The 17,395-nt window shown below is 42.5% G+C and overlaps 1 protein-coding gene across 8 annotated transcripts in view; it reads right to left on the bottom strand.

The window, feature by feature from the left end:
• Nucleotides 1–17,395, bottom strand: part of LRMDA (leucine rich melanocyte differentiation associated) — a 1,033,894-nt gene that overhangs the window by 553,035 nt on the left and 463,464 nt on the right. For 5 of the 8 annotated variants that reach the window (XM_042961205.1, XM_042961206.1, XM_042961207.1 and 2 more), the window contains one exon: nucleotides 10,598–10,700. The exons of the other annotated variants lie outside the window; for them this stretch is intronic. The gene's annotated coding sequence lies outside the window, so the exon portion shown is untranslated. The remainder of the gene's footprint in view (nucleotides 1–10,597; nucleotides 10,701–17,395) is intronic. 8 annotated transcript variants of the gene reach the window in all.

The raw sequence follows: 17,395 nt of genomic DNA, 5'->3' as shown, positions 1-17,395 counted from the left end.
CTGCAAATAATCTCTGATAGTAATTCATCCAAAAACATCTTGGTTTCATTTGGATTGATATGTCACAATCTCCCAATATGCCATTGCAGTCCCAGCTACAGGAGCCAATGTATCACAGGAGATCAATTAAGAGTCTTGGATACATGACAGACAGGAAGTCCATGACATCTCCACTTCCATGGGATATCTTTCTCACTAATGACATGTAGGTCAAGTACAGAAGAACATGAGTTTTGCTAGTAGAAGTCATTCTATTGGACTATGTAACTATTGGATGTGTGACCTAGGGCAAGTCATTTAAGGCCTCTAAGATTCTGTTTCCTCATATGTGAAATGCAGAAAATAATAATTTCTACATTGGGTTATAGGGATGATTAAATGAAAGGAGGTTTATAAAGTTCCTGGCACCTAAATGACTGATAATAGGAGATTCCCAGTTGTGATTATTTAATAATTAAAATGTGCTTTAAACTATTATCCTCAAAGCAGTTAAATTAGAGTAGACTCCAGATGATTCTGTCTTATATTTCCTTTTATTACTGAATACATCAATGAGTGCAGCAGCTAAGCCTTTGGATTCAGGGTCCTTTCACTGTATCCTCTAGATAAGCAACAACCATCCCATTTAATCACACTTCCTTGAACCCCTTTTCCCATCCTGTTGGCAAACCAAGATACTGTTACCACAAACTGGCCCGTTTCTTCAAACGGTGAGTTCTCCTCCTCCAAATAAGCGGGCCAACTCAAAAGGTGATCTAAGCCCATGACAGGTAGCATCAGAGCAGTTCAGATCCCATACTACCCCAGACTCATGGATGATGGGAATTCAAACAAGAGGCTATGAAGAACACAGTGAGAACACATAGTGACAGAGGGAGCAGTGCCCTCTGTGACTGTCAAGTGCCAGTCATCAACTGTGTTGTAACTAACCTCCCCAGATGATCAGCTTCAAAAGCAAAGATTCAGGGTCTAAAGACCTAGGGTGCAACAATGAGCATCCTTATCACTCAGCACATTAACCATTGAGAAGCCAACCAAGGCCTAATCCACCAATGCGTCACCACAAACCCAACGGGGCTTGCCTCACTTGTTATCAATTAAACATAAGCCAAGTGTGGTGTTTACAATCTCAACTCAAAAATGAGTTGCTTCTCTGGTTAATTACTGGTCAGGTGGCTTTCTATCTGCCCTTAACTTCCCATAAGTGGTTAACCAACAGCCCATCATTACCAGCTTCATGAGGATTAGAGGTTAAGCATAAGCTTGATTATAAGCCATAAATGTGAGTAATTTGAAATGTTATTGGTTATTACAAAAATATATGATAATAATTTCCTCTTTAATGAAAGAGAACATGTTTATAGTGGTCCCAAGCTCCTTGTTCAGCCTTTGGGAAAGAGATGAGAGCCTGATAAACAGCTCAGCCTCAGGATGGGCATCTGGGGTGAGGTGGCACAAATGAATACTCACTACTTAGCAAGGTCATAAAAAGGGAGACACATCACTGCATTTGTATGATAAATACTGAGTTTATGGGCCCCTTTCCTGCAAGGCCTGCATGTCATGGGGAGGGTTAGGTGTCGAAGGAGTCAGAAGAGCCAGAGAAAAAGGATGCCAGAAAGCCCCCTTCTCATTCACAGCACTGCATGTTAAAATGAAGACTTGTCCGAGTAAATTCTACACAGTGATTAAATATACATACAGAATCATAAGACATGAAATAATAATACAGAGTGCATAGGTACAACAATGTATTTTAAACCTCCCGACCACATAATGTGACAGGGAGAAAGTAGAATGTGAACCAAGAAGCCTAGGAATAGTTGGTGAAATTCAGAATGATTAAAAACTGAGCATTACCACTGAATAGGAAAAGAGGAGTCTTAGTTCTCAAGAAATGGAAGGAGGACTGGTCTGCTGAGGGCAGGCTGTTATCCACATGGTGAGTATCATAAGTCTCCTATTTTACAAGTGGTTTGTGGTCTATACCACTGCCCTGGTTGGGGAGTACGTGGGCAGGGTCCTAGCATTACCAGATTATAGGACACTCTACATTTCAGGAAAGGATCCTTGATCTCACATTCCAATCGACGATAAGCCAATCCAAGGCCAATGAAACCATAGCTCTCACCAAAAGGTTGTGACATAGAAAGGGACCAGAATGGCACCATGCCAATGAGATGTTGGCATCCTTCCTAAGCCCTGTGAGCAGGTAAAAGATCTCCTGGGGGAGCAAACCATGGTGCCAACACCAATAGCTAAGAAGCCTCAGGAAAGCAAAGTGGCGATAAAAGCTTTACAGCTACCCCCTCCCCTTACGCTGAGAGCTCTCTTTCTAAATTAAAAGTCGTTTTCCATTTTTAACAGCCCCAACAATAACACTTTATAGAGCACTCTCTTTTCACAGAGCACTTTACAGTCATTAGTTATTTAATCTTCAGAGGTGTCTCAGGAGGCCAACGGGGAATGGACTCACTTACTCCCCTCTTCTTGCCCAGAAGAGTCGGCGCTGGCCCAGAGAGTATATGGGCTGCTGGAGGTGGCGAAACTCCCAATACGGAGGTGCACAGCTCGATCCAAACCATAAGGCAATTAGCTTGCATTTGTTGAGCTTATTGACATTTGCAGAACAATTATTTTTTTAAACACTGTCAAACCATTTTTGCCAATAGAACCACTTTTTGCCTTTGCTCACCCTTAGCAGACACAGATACTAGTTGTTCTGAGTGGTAAAAGTTTTATTACAACTTTCAAGTTAACAATCCCTCCAAAATGTGTTTGTTGCCTGGAGAGGCAGGCAGACATCACATGTCCATTCAGATATAACAAACCCACACGGTGAAATATCTACACAAAAGTAAAGTGGTGTTTCATGGAAGCATGTCTGTGTAGCAGATCAAACTCTAGACAATTTCAAAAGCTCCTCCAAACACATGCATACACAACTATAAGATTTCCTAGCTCTTCCCTGTAATTTTTTCATTAATAAATATTTACAGAGTACCTACTATGTACAAGACACTGCTGAGTGCTCTAAGAGATAAGGTGTTAACTATACATGGTTGCTTAAGGATCCCACAGAGAAGTAGTAGAGATGAGGTGAACACACAAATTACTGTAACAGAAGACAGAGTGGCAAGGACCAAAGTGGTGTGAGGATGGAATGCTGTACAGGCACCCTGGGTACAAATGCTCATTTTCAGTTGGTAGAACCAGAATGGCTTCACAGACGATATGGTCTTTGAGCTGGGCCTTGGGAAATGAGCAGAAACTAGGCATGCTGTGGGTACAAGGCATTTCAGGTCTCCTGGAACAGTGTGAGCACAGACACAGAGATAAAACTGGGGAGGGGGGAGGTATAAAGGGGGAACCCTCAGTTCCAACACCTGTTGTATATGAGAATAAAAGCTTTGACAGACCACCCCAGTTAAAGGGAACCCCTCCCCACTCAAGCCACCTCTACTTCAATAGCTTTTTCTATGTTCTTTACAGTTTATACCAGAAATTGGCCACATATGTTTATATTCCATCACCACTGTTACCCCCCACTACTAGGATGTAAACGCCACCTTATTCAACTGTGTATCCCAAACGATACTTGGCACTAAGTTAGACACTCAATAAACACTTGTAGAATTCACTATGTAATTAATTACTGTGTCCTGGAATCCTGGAAATGTATCCTATACCCGATTTTAGCTTTAGAAGGTATATGATTCTCTTTATTCACACCCTTGCTCTCTGTCTGCCCAGTTCTGGAGGGGGGGGGTGGGCAGGGGGGAGGAGGGAGGCTAACTTTACCTTTCTTCTGCTCAAGACACATGTGTTGGTATAAATATGTCACACTGTCCTATAAGAGACCAAATGTTCTGAGGCCCCCCCTCTCTCAGCAGAGCACACTGGGCTGGATAGCATGGATAAAACTGATGGAGCATAGGAGGCAGAAGCCCAAGGGCCAAATAGCTACCTAATCCACCCCAGCCCAGTGACAAGATCTGGTCTACAGAATAACTTCTGAAAGTAACTACTTCAAACTCACAGCCAAAGTAATGGAATAGGGGGCAGGTGCCAAGGGATGCTGCCAACAAGTCTTACCACCTGGGAAGAAACAAAGTCAAGTGTAACCTTCCCATGTTTTATCAACACTCTCCCTTCCCCTGAGCCCAAATTCTTCCTGATTAGAACTAGACAGATTCCAAGGAAGGATGCCCTATATTCAAATAGGATGAGCAGAGATCTTTAGAAGGCCTTTGCAGTGAAAATGAAGAATGGGGATATGGGGGGTACCTGGGTGGCTCAGTCGGTTAAGCATCTGACTCTTGATTTCTGCTCAGGTCAACCTTGCAGTTTGTGATAATGAGTCCCATGTTGGACTCTGGGCTGACAGATCAGAGTCTGCTTGGGATTCTCCTTCTCCCTCTCTTTCTTTGCCCCTCCCCAACTTGTTCTCTCAAAATAGATAAATAAACATTTTTAAACAATGAATAATGGGAAGCCAGTCCCAAAATATATAGAGTCTGAGATGCCTTTTCTTCCTTGGAGATCAGCTCTCCAAAAATCTTTAGGACATCAACTAACCACAAACAGGAAGAAAAAAATAAACAACTAAGTCCATTAAATGTGGGGTGTGGGCCCCAAGACTTGGTGCTATTCAGTGAAACCAGGGTGAAAAGCACCATCTTTCTAGTGGTCATATTCCAACACATTCACTCCAGCCCCTTTGTGTGTAAGGCAGTGGCCAGCCATACATTCGTATCTGGCGTCCACATCTGAACAGGGCCTCTAATGCCTAAGAGGAATCACTTCCACAAAATATGTTTTTAGGACCAAAGGATAACTGAGACAGAATGCTAAGCTGGTGTATTTGGGGAGGATCCATCTAAAAAGCCTAATCATGGCTAATTCACCATTTGCACCCACCCTGGGATTTCATGCAGAGCGTTGGTTTCACTAAGGTAATTGGTGCTATTGAAACAAGCCAGTGCTTTGCAGTTCCCTGCTTCCCTCCTCGCCTCTGGGCACGGAGAGGATCAATATTTGTTAGGATTGCTTCTTGTTCCAACAATGTAAGATTTACAATACTAGCTGGGATTCTCACTTTGTCTTCACACAACTCATCAGTGGAACCCAATTACTAACCTCAGACAAACAACATTAACATGAGCCTCTATGCTGCTTTATTGCCCTTCATCCAAGTCTCATTTCAGGGTCTTCAGGCAGTGCCACTATAACAGATACTACACTTTAAAGTGTGCTCCAAGGAATAAATTCTCAGTCTTTCATTACTCGTACCTTGATTTACTTCATATCATCTTGCCGCTATAGACAAAGATAACACACTGTAAATTACAGCCATCCTGTCTCATAGTTTCAGAGGTAGGGGGAAGGCAGGGAGTGAGGCTTTCTTTGGCTTTACAATTAGCAGTGGACCAGACGCTATCGCTCCCACATTGCCCATGATTAGCTGGTATTTAGTAGAACCATTTGCAAAGCATGGTTTGGACACAGATCCCTTCCCCCACCCTCAATCCTCCCTTCTGCCAGAGAGCCCATTAAATTAGAAAAACTTCAAAGCTAAATGAAAACATGGTTTCAACCATTCTTTATCACACTCTCTCACAGGCTATCAGCTCATGTACATCAGTTCAGGAGGTAACTCAGGAAATCTATTTAGTGCAAAAACCCTTGCAGTAATCAAGCTTTTGTTACTAGATGGCTCAAAGTCTCCCAAACTGGGTGTAATTCTCAGCAGTTCCCTCTTTCCTCCAAAGTGAACCCTGGTCTAAATAAGAGCCATCTAGCTTTGCCTTGAATTTCAACTGGATAAGGAGAGACCTAAGGAAACAGTCATTGGAAAAAGTCCTTCAAGTTAGCTGTAGCAGTACCCCCTTATTTGTCCTACAATTTCCTCCATCCTCCGTCCTATTCCAGTAGCTGATAACTAAGAACATTAGTTTTATGCGACTTGTCAAGCTCAAATGAAAAGAGAGCTAACTTTAATGACACTGCAATTAATCGCCCCAATAGACAGACAGCTAAAAGACAAGATATTGACTTCATTAAGGATAATGTATTATGTCATTAAGTTGGTAGGGTCACCTTGTGTATCATACATGCCTGCTAATATATTGGCATTTTCCTCAAATAAGATAAATTCAGATATGAGTGATAAAGCTGATTAGAAAATGTTTAATCTAAAGAGGCTACTTTCCTTATATGCCTGCTCTGCAGCCCCAGGTAGAAGCGAAGTCATAAGAAATCATTACAGACCTAAGATTACCTCAAATACCAGATCCAACTCATTTATAATCCAGTCCTTCCCTCCTTCATTTCTGCAGTTAAAAGGCTGCCTTAACTGATGGGAGTTGGAGAGCTTTTGGCAACTTTATGCTATACATGCTTGAGTCAGTGAGACGTTGTTGTTAAACACAGCACCTCTTTTATTTTGAACCTTCACATGCCCAGACAATTCCAATGAACACAGCCACATGCTCTTGGTGACATGGGGGTTGGGGTTAACCCTGTCCAGACAGGCCTCCAAAGCCACTTGGGTGAGAAGAGGAGCTAGAGTACACTACAGTTCCAAAACAGATCATTCTGTTTAATGAGATAACTTCTCTTCAAGGCTTATCTAAAGGGAGTTGGTTGACTTAAATAAAATCATTTTTCATTTAGAGTGGAGTATTCACAAATTATGATACATTTGTAGAAGCTTTTCCTGGCACTTCATTTCACATAAATAAAATAAGCTTTTTTAAAAATTATTTATATCTCTTCAACTAATTTAGCAAAAATGTAATCATAGTTCAAATGTTGTCCGAAGCTGAGGAATCCCCATGCGGAATACTTTGTCATTCTCTAAATTGGTAACTGGTTTCATAATACACTTACTTGGGGGGGTGGGTACGAGGGCTTCTTCCCCCAACTCAAGTGTCAAGTTTTTATTCAGTCAACAGAATGATGATCCTATAATGTTGCATTTGAGCTAGGTAAAATAATTATCCGGGCTCCTGGCTGGCTGTCAGTTGAGGATTTGGCTCTTGATTTCGGCTCAGGTCATGATCCCAGGGTCATGGGATCGAGCCCCTCATTGGGATCAATGCTGAGCACAGAGCCTGCTTGGGATTCTCTCTCTCTCTGTCCCCTGCTCACACTCTATCTAAAATGTCTATATAAATGCATACACGCATACACATACACACACACACACTTGTAATTGGGCTCTTGGTCCACAAACAAACAATACATTTGGATGAGAACAAGCCAAAATAGAGACTGCAGTCTTAACCGCTGCATAAAATAGTGCAATGTGTGACTGGATGAGTAAAGATATATATGTGTGGATATACATGTTAGATATATGTGTGTCTATACTTTACATACACAAATAGACTTCACACCACAGACAAAATCTAGATATAATATCGAATCCTCAGATTATACCACAAAGGACCTCAGCAACTCCCTCCAATGCCTAAGAATGCCCCCATTTTACAGAAGGGCACAATGAGCTCTTGTCCACATTCACACAGGGAGTTAGCGGTTAACAATAACCCAGTTCTGACAATTGCCAGGCCACAGGTCTTCGCACCACACTTTTCCACACCACTTCCCTCCCTACACATGTATATACCTTTTTTTGCTTTTATTTATTTATTTATTTTTTATTATACGAAATTTATTGTCAAATTAGTTTCCATACAACACCCAGTGCTCATCCCAAAAGATGCCCTCTTCAATGCCCATCACCTACCCCCCCTCCCTCCCACTCCCCATCAACCCTCAGTTTGTTCTCAGTTTTCAAGAGTCTCTTAAGTATATACATTTTTCAGTGCACTTTTTCACGTCCACACACAGAATCTTCTGGATTGTGTCTCTCTTACTGGAGTAAAGAAATACAGGATTCAACTCACTGGGCACCCTATAACCAAAAAGAATAAAACACCAGGAGAAATCTCACCAGTGCTGATCAGGTAGGTAACCTGCAACTCATCACCTTCTCACTGATCATCAGTCTTTTAAACAAAATAAAATTAGAGGCAACACACCACAGTCCAGAACAAATCATCTGACTTCACGTCCCTCGTCAAGCATCTCAAGCGTACCCAGCCCACCTTTTTCCTTCCTGCTGCTGCTACTGACATTAAAATCACGTGCTTGATTTTCCAAACCTCCTAGAGGAGGGCAGGGCTGACAGTCTCAGGAAGCCTCTCAGCTGCTTTTGGACAGACGCCTTCCCAGTGGTGTAAGGAGGACTTCCTGCCACGCCCTCTCCAAACTCACCACTAATTACCAACACCTGCAGCCCTTCATGCCAAGCCATCCCTTTTAACCTGAACCCTCATCTTTTCTATTACTTCCATTAAGGTTGTCAAAACGAGAAGTTTGGGAACCTTTCTCTGTGACCTTGGCATTTCTTCGCAGGCTTAACGTATTGGCATTTTTTTCTCTGACTGCGTCTCTTCTCATTTGTCATGATTATTGCTGAATTTTTCAACTGTCATTCCCAAACGTAAATCAATGGTTGTCTCCTTCCCCTTTGTCATATCTGCACAGCAAACAGCCTTTCCCTTCTAAATGAAGCTTCCTCCCTTTCCATCCATTAAAAGGGGCCTGTCTGCAGGAGAAGTCAATCCTTTGTTAGGTCATTGCATTTATCACGCTTCCAATCAGTGCCTGACACACTTATTCAGCCAGGTCTTCAACCACACAATCATTGTTCATCTGGGGGTTGTGCTGTAATTTATTTATGCATGGTGTTCTCACTATCCATCTTGGGCAGTTTCAGATTTTTCACCCCTGCCCTTCTCTTCCTTGGGACCCTCAATGCTTGGGGGGAATTTGGAGAGTAGGAGGGGAGGCATCACAGCGATGGGGGCAAGGAAGGGGGTGGAAGGGAAAAGAACAAGGAGCTTTGTTTCTGTGGGAGGGGCTGTAAGCAAGTTCACTTCTTTGTGAGAAACGGAGAGCAAATTCACAAAAACCTCAGATCAGGGCCTGCCACCCTAATTACAGAGCACCATTTAAGCCAGGAGAATTTCTAGCCATGAAAAGTGCCCAGGAGGGACAATTCTTGTGATGTACTAAATGAAAGTAAAGTCCTATAAAGTTTAATAAAACATTTTTATAAGCATATTGGATCCAATTGTCAAACAGAACTCTTTTAGAAGAAACTTGTTCTGAAACAGGAATGAAGCAGCTCGCTTTCTAAGAACTCAAACCTCCTCCAGGTAGCTGCTTAGCTTGAAAGAAGCCAGTATATGTTGCCAGGTGAACCTGGGTCTGATACCAACACCGTGAGCGGGCACTGATGGAGGCCTCCAGAGCACTTGCCAAAGCAGCACCTGGCCCCTACACACTGGGAAGGCCTCTCTTCCTCACCTGCCCCAGACTAAGCCTTTAGGCCTTCCCCTCCTCTTCAAGCTTCACAAGGTCATCTGAGTCTCTGGCACTGGTACACATTCTATCTTCTATAGGAAGGAAGATTCTTAAACAGAAGAAATTCAGGCCTTCTCTTTCCCTGTAAATTACATTTTCAACTCAGGGATCAGAGAAGGGATGCCTCCCAAGCTGGCCAGGGCCCTACCAGCTGTGCAGACTTCTCCTGGCCTCCCCTCTCTCCCATCCAGATTCCCAAAGCAAATAAGACATGGAATGACAATAATTCCAGCACGTTTTTAATGTACGCCTCTGCCTTTTACGACGCAAAACAAGAAAACCAACAAGTTCATACAAACAAAATAGCTGAGGGGGGAAAATAATCTGAGGTGTTTAGTGAGCATAATTACATGAGTACATGCCATAATTAATTACTGATAAAGCCACTCATCCCCATTTCATTCTCCTCAGATCAGCAGATGATGCTTTCCCCTTCCCTAGGACCCACAAACACACAGTTTAGAGATGCAGAAATAAGGCCCACTATTATTGAATAGCTTGTGTGAAGCCACTGAGTTAACCCAGAGGACTGGGTTAACTTGATCCTCCAATCACTGGTTACATGATCCTCCAATCACTAACTCTACTGGGAACCCTGAGAAGTTTCCTGACATAGCTGAGGTTAATGTTGTTCTTACAGATGCTCTTTACACTTGTGCAGTGTATTACCTGCACAGCTGAACATAGCAACCCTTTATAAGCGTGAGGAGAGAGGAAGGGGATAAGGAGGTCTACAACAGCTCTTATACAGGCAGAAGCTTCTTTAGACAAATCCTACACAGCAGGGTACAACTAGAGAAATCTAAAAATACATCCTCTGCCAGAACATAAAGGTATCAAAAATCACTGTATCACTGCATTCTCCTCATCTCACCCATTCATCTCACTGATCATCTACAACTTGTGAAGCTGTTTCTGTGTGAGGATAGCGAGTCTTAGACACACCATTCTAGCAGATGCATGACCTGAGAAGAATTACTGCTTTATTTACATGATGGCCTTAAAGCATCTTACAGGGACCTATATTGGACTCTGGACCTTCTGTGACCTCAATTATTACTGCATTAGGAAACCACCTTGGGCTGGATCCACTGCTCTTAACAAGGACTAAGTCTTATTTCATTTTCCTCAACACACGACAATGCAGCCATCACAGTACCTGGAATCTATTTTGTCCTGGAAGTCCTCATCCAAGTCTGGGTGTAGACATTCGAAGAAAGTGTTAAGCTATTTTCCCATTAGTGATGCAGCAGACCAAATTTCTGTTGAATGTGGAACGACAAGTTAAGGGATTAGGGTCTGATGAATCTCATTGGCCAATCTCTTTCAACATCCTCCTAAGACATCCCAGTAGCCCAACTATCCTTCTAGCCTGATCATTTGCTTGAAGGTGATGAGGGAGGATGGTGACAGTTCAGATAAGGTTCCTGTCCACAACTTCCTTAAATTCAGACCTACTGTCAGAAATGATAGCATCTGGAAAGCCATGTGTTGAAAGTACCTATGATTATTTTAAAAAGGGCTAGCACTAGGGTATCTATGAGCATCCTGAGTCATTTTGAAAAGGAATCCATGCCTCGATATTTCTGCGAAATTAAAACTAATTCTTTAGTGAAGGCACTGGTCAACTGACTTTATAGTTTACAAAACACCTCCACATATACTATTTATTGTGGCTGATGCCAAATAGCTTCACATTATCCTTAACAGTCTTCAACATTATAATCCTTTCTAGGCTCCTAAATGTAATCTCTAGTCACTTGCTTAATGCATGAAGTTCACAAAGTATTGTATACAGAATAGCCAAGATAAAATGATGACTATCCTCAGAATAAACAGTATGATTTTATTTTAAGTGTTTTTTGTTTGTTTCTGTTTACTCAGGCTGGTTGCTTGGAATAGTTGAGTTCCTACTGAGCTGTTCCAGAGTCAACCCGTCTACTACAACCAACTGGAAGGGGAAAGCCCAAGACATGTAATTTGTAATTTGTAATTGTGTGGCTTGATCTGTCAGGGTGTGTAGCTTAGAAAGCTTTAATCAAAATCACATGGCAAAAGACCACGCGTGTGGATTCATGTTTCAGGCTCATATGCAAGTATAGTCATAGGAAAAGAACAAAAGACATTATATGCATACTAAATTATCAAACTTAGCAACGAAAACTCAGAGGAACCTGTTACTGGTACAAATGACAAGAGCTGGTTCATTGAGAGAGTTCAGAATTTCTCCCTTCCCACAACAGCAACTGCAAGTTCGTGAGCCTGTGTTTTTTTGTTGTTGTTGTTGTTGTTGAACTGTGCAGTCTGAGTGTCACTAACACCTCAGGGATTTTGTAACCAAACACATTTTCAATGTGTTGAGGTGCAGCACAGTGGTTTCTGGTTGATCCTGCTGTGTGGATATAGACTCCTAAGTCAATAAGCACTGGACACCCTGAATGTGATTCCACAGCTGGAAAAGACAGCTCCATGAACAGGACTTCCCCAAGAAAAGAATCAGATGACCCAATAATGCTGACAAGGGAGGATGTGAGGAGGCCCTGGGAGTTTTAATTTCTTCTGTTAAAGAGTCTCACTGAGGCATAAGCATTCTCTCAGGTGAATTTCCTCGAGAAGAAGCTCAGAGGAAGGTAGTAACACAGGTTCTGGTTTCACATGTTTACCTTCCACTGCAATCCTTGCCTTATAAAAACTATGTTAGTTTCCAAAAGTATTTTGGCAATTCTGTCTCTAGTTGGAAAATCAGGGTAACTATCATTATCATCATTTCAGATGGTACCCCAGCTGATCTCCCAGAAATCTGGGTCTCCATGAGGCTATCTGTGGTCAGAAATTCTAAACTGAAGGCCCTTAATAGAAATGCCCCTCGATCAGTGATAACAATTTAGACACAGAGACGGTTATTAGTAAGTTTGGGCAAGGTCAAATTCGATAGTGACCAACGTGTTTTTTCATCCCCCAAGAACACCTGTGAGAGGATTGACCTTTGACACTGGAAGTGGGCTTTGCTCTCCTTCTTCACAATGCCCATGACTTGCCCAGAAAATCTTATCTTCTTGGTTACATGCAGCTGATTCCACCTTGGAAATGCACTCAGGTTCTCCAACTTGTTTTTAACTTCAAGTAAAAGATAGTTTTGGCTGTGAAGCAAACCAAGGCCTGACTGGAACTACATGAAATAGAATTGCATCATCTTACCGTTGTTTGTTCCCTAGAAAACACCTTAGGAATTTAGTTGGGAAAATCCTACTACTTGGTCTAATGGTGCCAAAATCTTGGAACCTAATTATTTCTCTTTGGGAGATGGTCTAACTCTGGAAATGGCAAACACTTGGGTGTTAGAAGAATCCAAGTAGATCACATACAAAGAAGACTATAAATGAGATTTTTTTTAGGTTTAGGAGTTGAATTAAATAATCTCTATCTTGAATTTAGGAGTCTATTTTTCTATTTTTCCAAGATTACATCCCTTCTAAGAAATCACAATTTACATTCACATTGCAAACTCTGGCAACAGCAACTAAATGAACATTGCATTCTGAAGGAATACATGGCAGTTATAAAGGCTACGGATTGAGATGAAAGCAGTCTGTGCAACTTTGACAAATGGCTTACTAAGAATATACCTGGAAAGGGTCTTCACCAATTATCAGTATACTACAACCTGAATTACCTTCAGTCTAACAGTCCTGATCACTAAAACCAACAACTATAACATCGTCATCACTACCATCCTATGTCCACTCACTGTAGAAGAACAGGGCCATTTATAATCCAAGAGCAGGGCCATTAGGTCATAGAGTACATGCATCTGATTTGGTCAATACTTTGAGATTTTTCTAAACATCCATATCAGTCTATACTCCCACCAGCAGTGTGCAAACATTCCAGTTTCCCCTCACCTCCAAATAAGGCACCAAGAAGTCCCAAAAAAGTGTTACTTCTGGGAAAGACCTAAGCTTTACACTGGGGGAAAAAAAAAAAAAAGAAAGAAAGAAGGAAAAAAAGCTTGCTCTTAATCCATTCTCACTTTACTTAGTAAAATTTAAATTTCTACACAATGACTGATGGTTCTGGTGAGAGATGTTTATAAAAGATCTTACTCTTAAGCAAAACAGGTAAAAAAACCATATTAGATATTTTGAGGCTTCCTGAACCATCAGAAGCAGAGCATAAATCTACTCAGGGCTCTCACGATATTTTCTTCAGAATGAAAGCTTCTCTGCAAATGAAACCAAGGAAGTAGAATGACAAAGTCTGCAATGGGCTTCAAGGTATAAATAAAAAGTAACAAGATTTGCTAAGGTCTCAAGGTGTATTCAGTTATTTTGCAGTAATACCTAAAGATGGTTTTGCATAGTACTTGTTGTTGATTGGCCTTTTTTTTTTTAAAACAGAAGTTTGGGAAGGGAGGCCTCAAAAAAATGAGGCCCGAACAATTGCCTGACAATGACAGGTTAATATCTTTTGGCAAAAAAAGCGGTTGGGATAAACCCTGCTCACCCTATGCCACTGTAAACCTTGACTGCAAGAACCCTGAAAGTAATAAAATAGGCACTCAAACAAAACTAAGAACCCCGAGACACTAACCCACAGTTGTCTCTGGCACTTTGGAGACACTCCTCCTCACCCAGAAATCGGATGGCTGTGTAGGTGAGGGGCGCTCTGATGTTAAGCTTCATTTCCCCTGCCCCTTGCTTCAAGATCTCAGCAGTAAAGAATGAACCATCCTTATTCCTTTGAGCTGAGGAAGGCTACTACACTGGTAACCCCCTATATGATAGGACAGCCATCAGGTCAGTGCAGGAAAAAGGGCCCATATGTCTGCTGAAAGCAGATCCGAGCCATATGTTAAGCAAACACCTTCCATAATCCCTCTACTCTGCAAGCTGTGTAACCTCGCGGAAATTACTCAGGTTCTCCAAGACTCAGTGTCCCCACTTCAGACAAAGAGAGAAAGGCTAATTCACCATGGCAGTTAGCAAGGATAAATGAGACAAGAGGCAGCCACGGACAGGACCTCGCACATAAGCCTCATGGGTATGGCTGCACTTACATCTTCTCTCCAAAAACATGTGAGGTGCAGGCTCTGACATGGGCTCTATCAACTCATGCACAAACTTATACTCCTTCATTCACACAAATACATCCTACATCAAAATGCTTACCTATGCATTCATACCCACCCCTACTCGCACACACACACATACATGCCTGCACCTATCCACATTGACAGAAGGCTTTGTCATCATTTCTCTTTCCTGGTGACACTCACCTTGTGCCGTTTCCCCCTGAGCATGCATATCTTTCTAATCACAGATAGGGGTATAGCTGAAACAGGGCCCAGACTTCTCCCAAAGCCAACTCCTTCTTGGTCATCACAGAACTTTCAAAAGTGAGAATTGCAGGGCTTCTTAGAAATAATCCAGTCTGGTGCTTCTGACATCTCTTCTTTAGCAGCACAATTGTCTCACAAAGAAACTCTCACCCAATGACCCCATATGGAAGGCATGGGCAGGGGACACTGTACCTGTCAGAATAGGGTGGGTTTCCAGAGCCCTGTGGACCGCGTTCCTCCCTGGGTGACTCTGAGATCCTGTCAAAGAGCCATCAGGCTCCAGGAAACACCCTTCATTTAGTACATGGAGGAAGCGAGGCCCAAGGTGATAAAGCCTATTACCTGGTGCCACATGAGTGGTTTGTGGCAGGGAAGCACTAAACCTAGATCTACTGGCTCAAAAGCCACCACTCTTTCCCCAGACTTGCCAAAATATAGCCATCTAAATATCAGCACTTATATTAAGCATTAAATCCATTTTACTAAACAGTAACTACCCTCGCTGTCTATGATGCACCAAGCTTTAGATGTCAACTAATTTGACTTACTCTCCTTTTCATTGCCCTTATATCTTGCTTAATAAGACATTTTATTCAGATACTGCTGAGGTAATAAAGGAAGAAGCGTGGTTGCCAAATGTACTGCCATTTTTATTTTTAGCTTCACTGGAGTAAGGGGTTATTTTCTTGTGAAAAGGATGAAATGCAGCTGCCGGCCTTTTAAATTCTATCATGCAATCCTGCTTTTGCCCGAGCAATAGATTTCCAGATAACTGCAGCAATCTTCTTGAAGTGTGTAAAAAAAAAAAAAAATTGCCATGGCCACCCTTCCCAGACCCTGCCCAGCCTCAGTGTAAAGCATCAGCACGAAGGGTGGTTTGCACCCACCCCATGAATCTGCTGTCGCTGCCCCCAACGAGAACTGGGAGGCTGCGCTTCAGGCTCTGTAGCCAATGGTGCACAGCTCTGGCACTCCCTATCGTAGTTTAAAAAGTGCTAATGGTGATGACAATGATGATATTAAACTAACATTTATTGAGTGGTTATCACGTATGGGTACTGTGCCAGGCAGGTGCTTTATATGCATTATCTCATTTAATTTTCACAATAACCCTAGGAGGGAAATACTATTATTATCACCATTCCACAGATGAGGACACTGAGGCAACAGAGGTTAGGCAACTCACCCAAGGTCATCAATTGGTATGTGTTACAGCCAGGATTTGAACCCAGGCCTGCTGGGCTCTGGACCCTGCACTTAGAGCCAGTACACTGGTTCTGCCTTGTAAATAGCCGCCTTTGGAGTCAGAAGACCTGAATCCAAATCTACTCCACTATTCACTAGCTGTGTGTCCTCAGGCAAGGAACTTAACTTTTCTGAGCTCCCTTTTCTTCATTTGTAAAATGGAAACAGCAGCACCAGCTGGCATTGTCACTGTGGGGACTGTGCCTTATTCCCCTTACCTGAAATCAGGAGGTCCTTCCCTTAATACTTGAATTCTGAGCTTAAGTACCACGCTAATGAAAGTAACTGAGTTCCAGTGCATGAGTAGGTGTGCCATAAAATCTACCTAGAATAAGCTTAGAAAAAGTAGGATAAAGAAGGGAAGAGAAGAAGGAGAGGGAAGAATTTTGATTGAGTACCTCTTCAGCTATGAGCATGTCCAACAAACACAAAGGGAACAGCAGCAGAGGAAGAAGTCAGGCATGTGTGTAGGCTAAAGACTTATGTAGTTTTACAGTGGATTATATGACGTGCAGATTTCACACTTGGGATCTGCATCCCAGGAATCAGAACAAGGACCAATGGATTAAAGTTCCAGGGGAACACATTTGGCTCATCTTAAGAACAAACTTTCTGCTTATCTCTAGATGGTTTTCACTGCCCCTAATTATTTTGAGTTCCTATTCACTAGAGACCCTTAAGAGGGGACCCTGAAAAGGCTAGTTAAGCTCCATCCACTCTAACCCTGAAATTCTTTGACTCAAAGGTCCAAATCCCAATTATAACCCTTGAAGATCCAAATTGAGACTAGCCGTGTTGCTGTCCAGCTTTTAGATCTGCTGCAGCCACAGCACAGCATCGAGTTCTGGAGGAGGCTTCTTAAAGTCACACCAGGACACGCCGGATCTCAGAAGATGCAGAAAGACAATGACAGGCATGTGTCTTCCTATGCAGAACTCTGGAAGGGCCATGTCTTAGTATCAGGAGAGAAAAAGGACAGAGATTTCCAAGAGAAAAACGACAAAATCTCCTGCTGGGGCAGGGAAACAGCCCACTGAATAGAAAGCCTCTCTGCTTGTTTACAGCAGAGTTACGGGCCCAGGAAAGCAGACTAATGGCAACATGACCAGGCAGTGAGGTGCAGTGGCACAGCACCATAACCCACAAGACACCCTGGCAAAACCGGAGACATGGGTGTTATCACAGATGCTCCTTTATGACCCCCCCCCCCCCACACACACACAGGGGAAGACCCAGCTAATCAATCTACTTAATAAGCAAAGTCCTACCACACTGGATGAATTCAAGATAAAAAGGACAGGCTACTGATTCACACCTCCAGCCAGGCACGAGGAAGACCAAGAGAAAGGTGCTCATCTTCTGGAAAGCAGTTTA

This window comes from Panthera tigris, chromosome D2 (genome assembly GCF_018350195.1).
Source record: "Panthera tigris isolate Pti1 chromosome D2, P.tigris_Pti1_mat1.1, whole genome shotgun sequence".
NCBI classification, from domain to species: domain Eukaryota; kingdom Metazoa; phylum Chordata; class Mammalia; order Carnivora; family Felidae; genus Panthera; species Panthera tigris.
The sequence above is the reverse complement of the archived record's forward strand: the minus strand, read 5'-3'. Positions and strand labels throughout refer to the sequence as shown.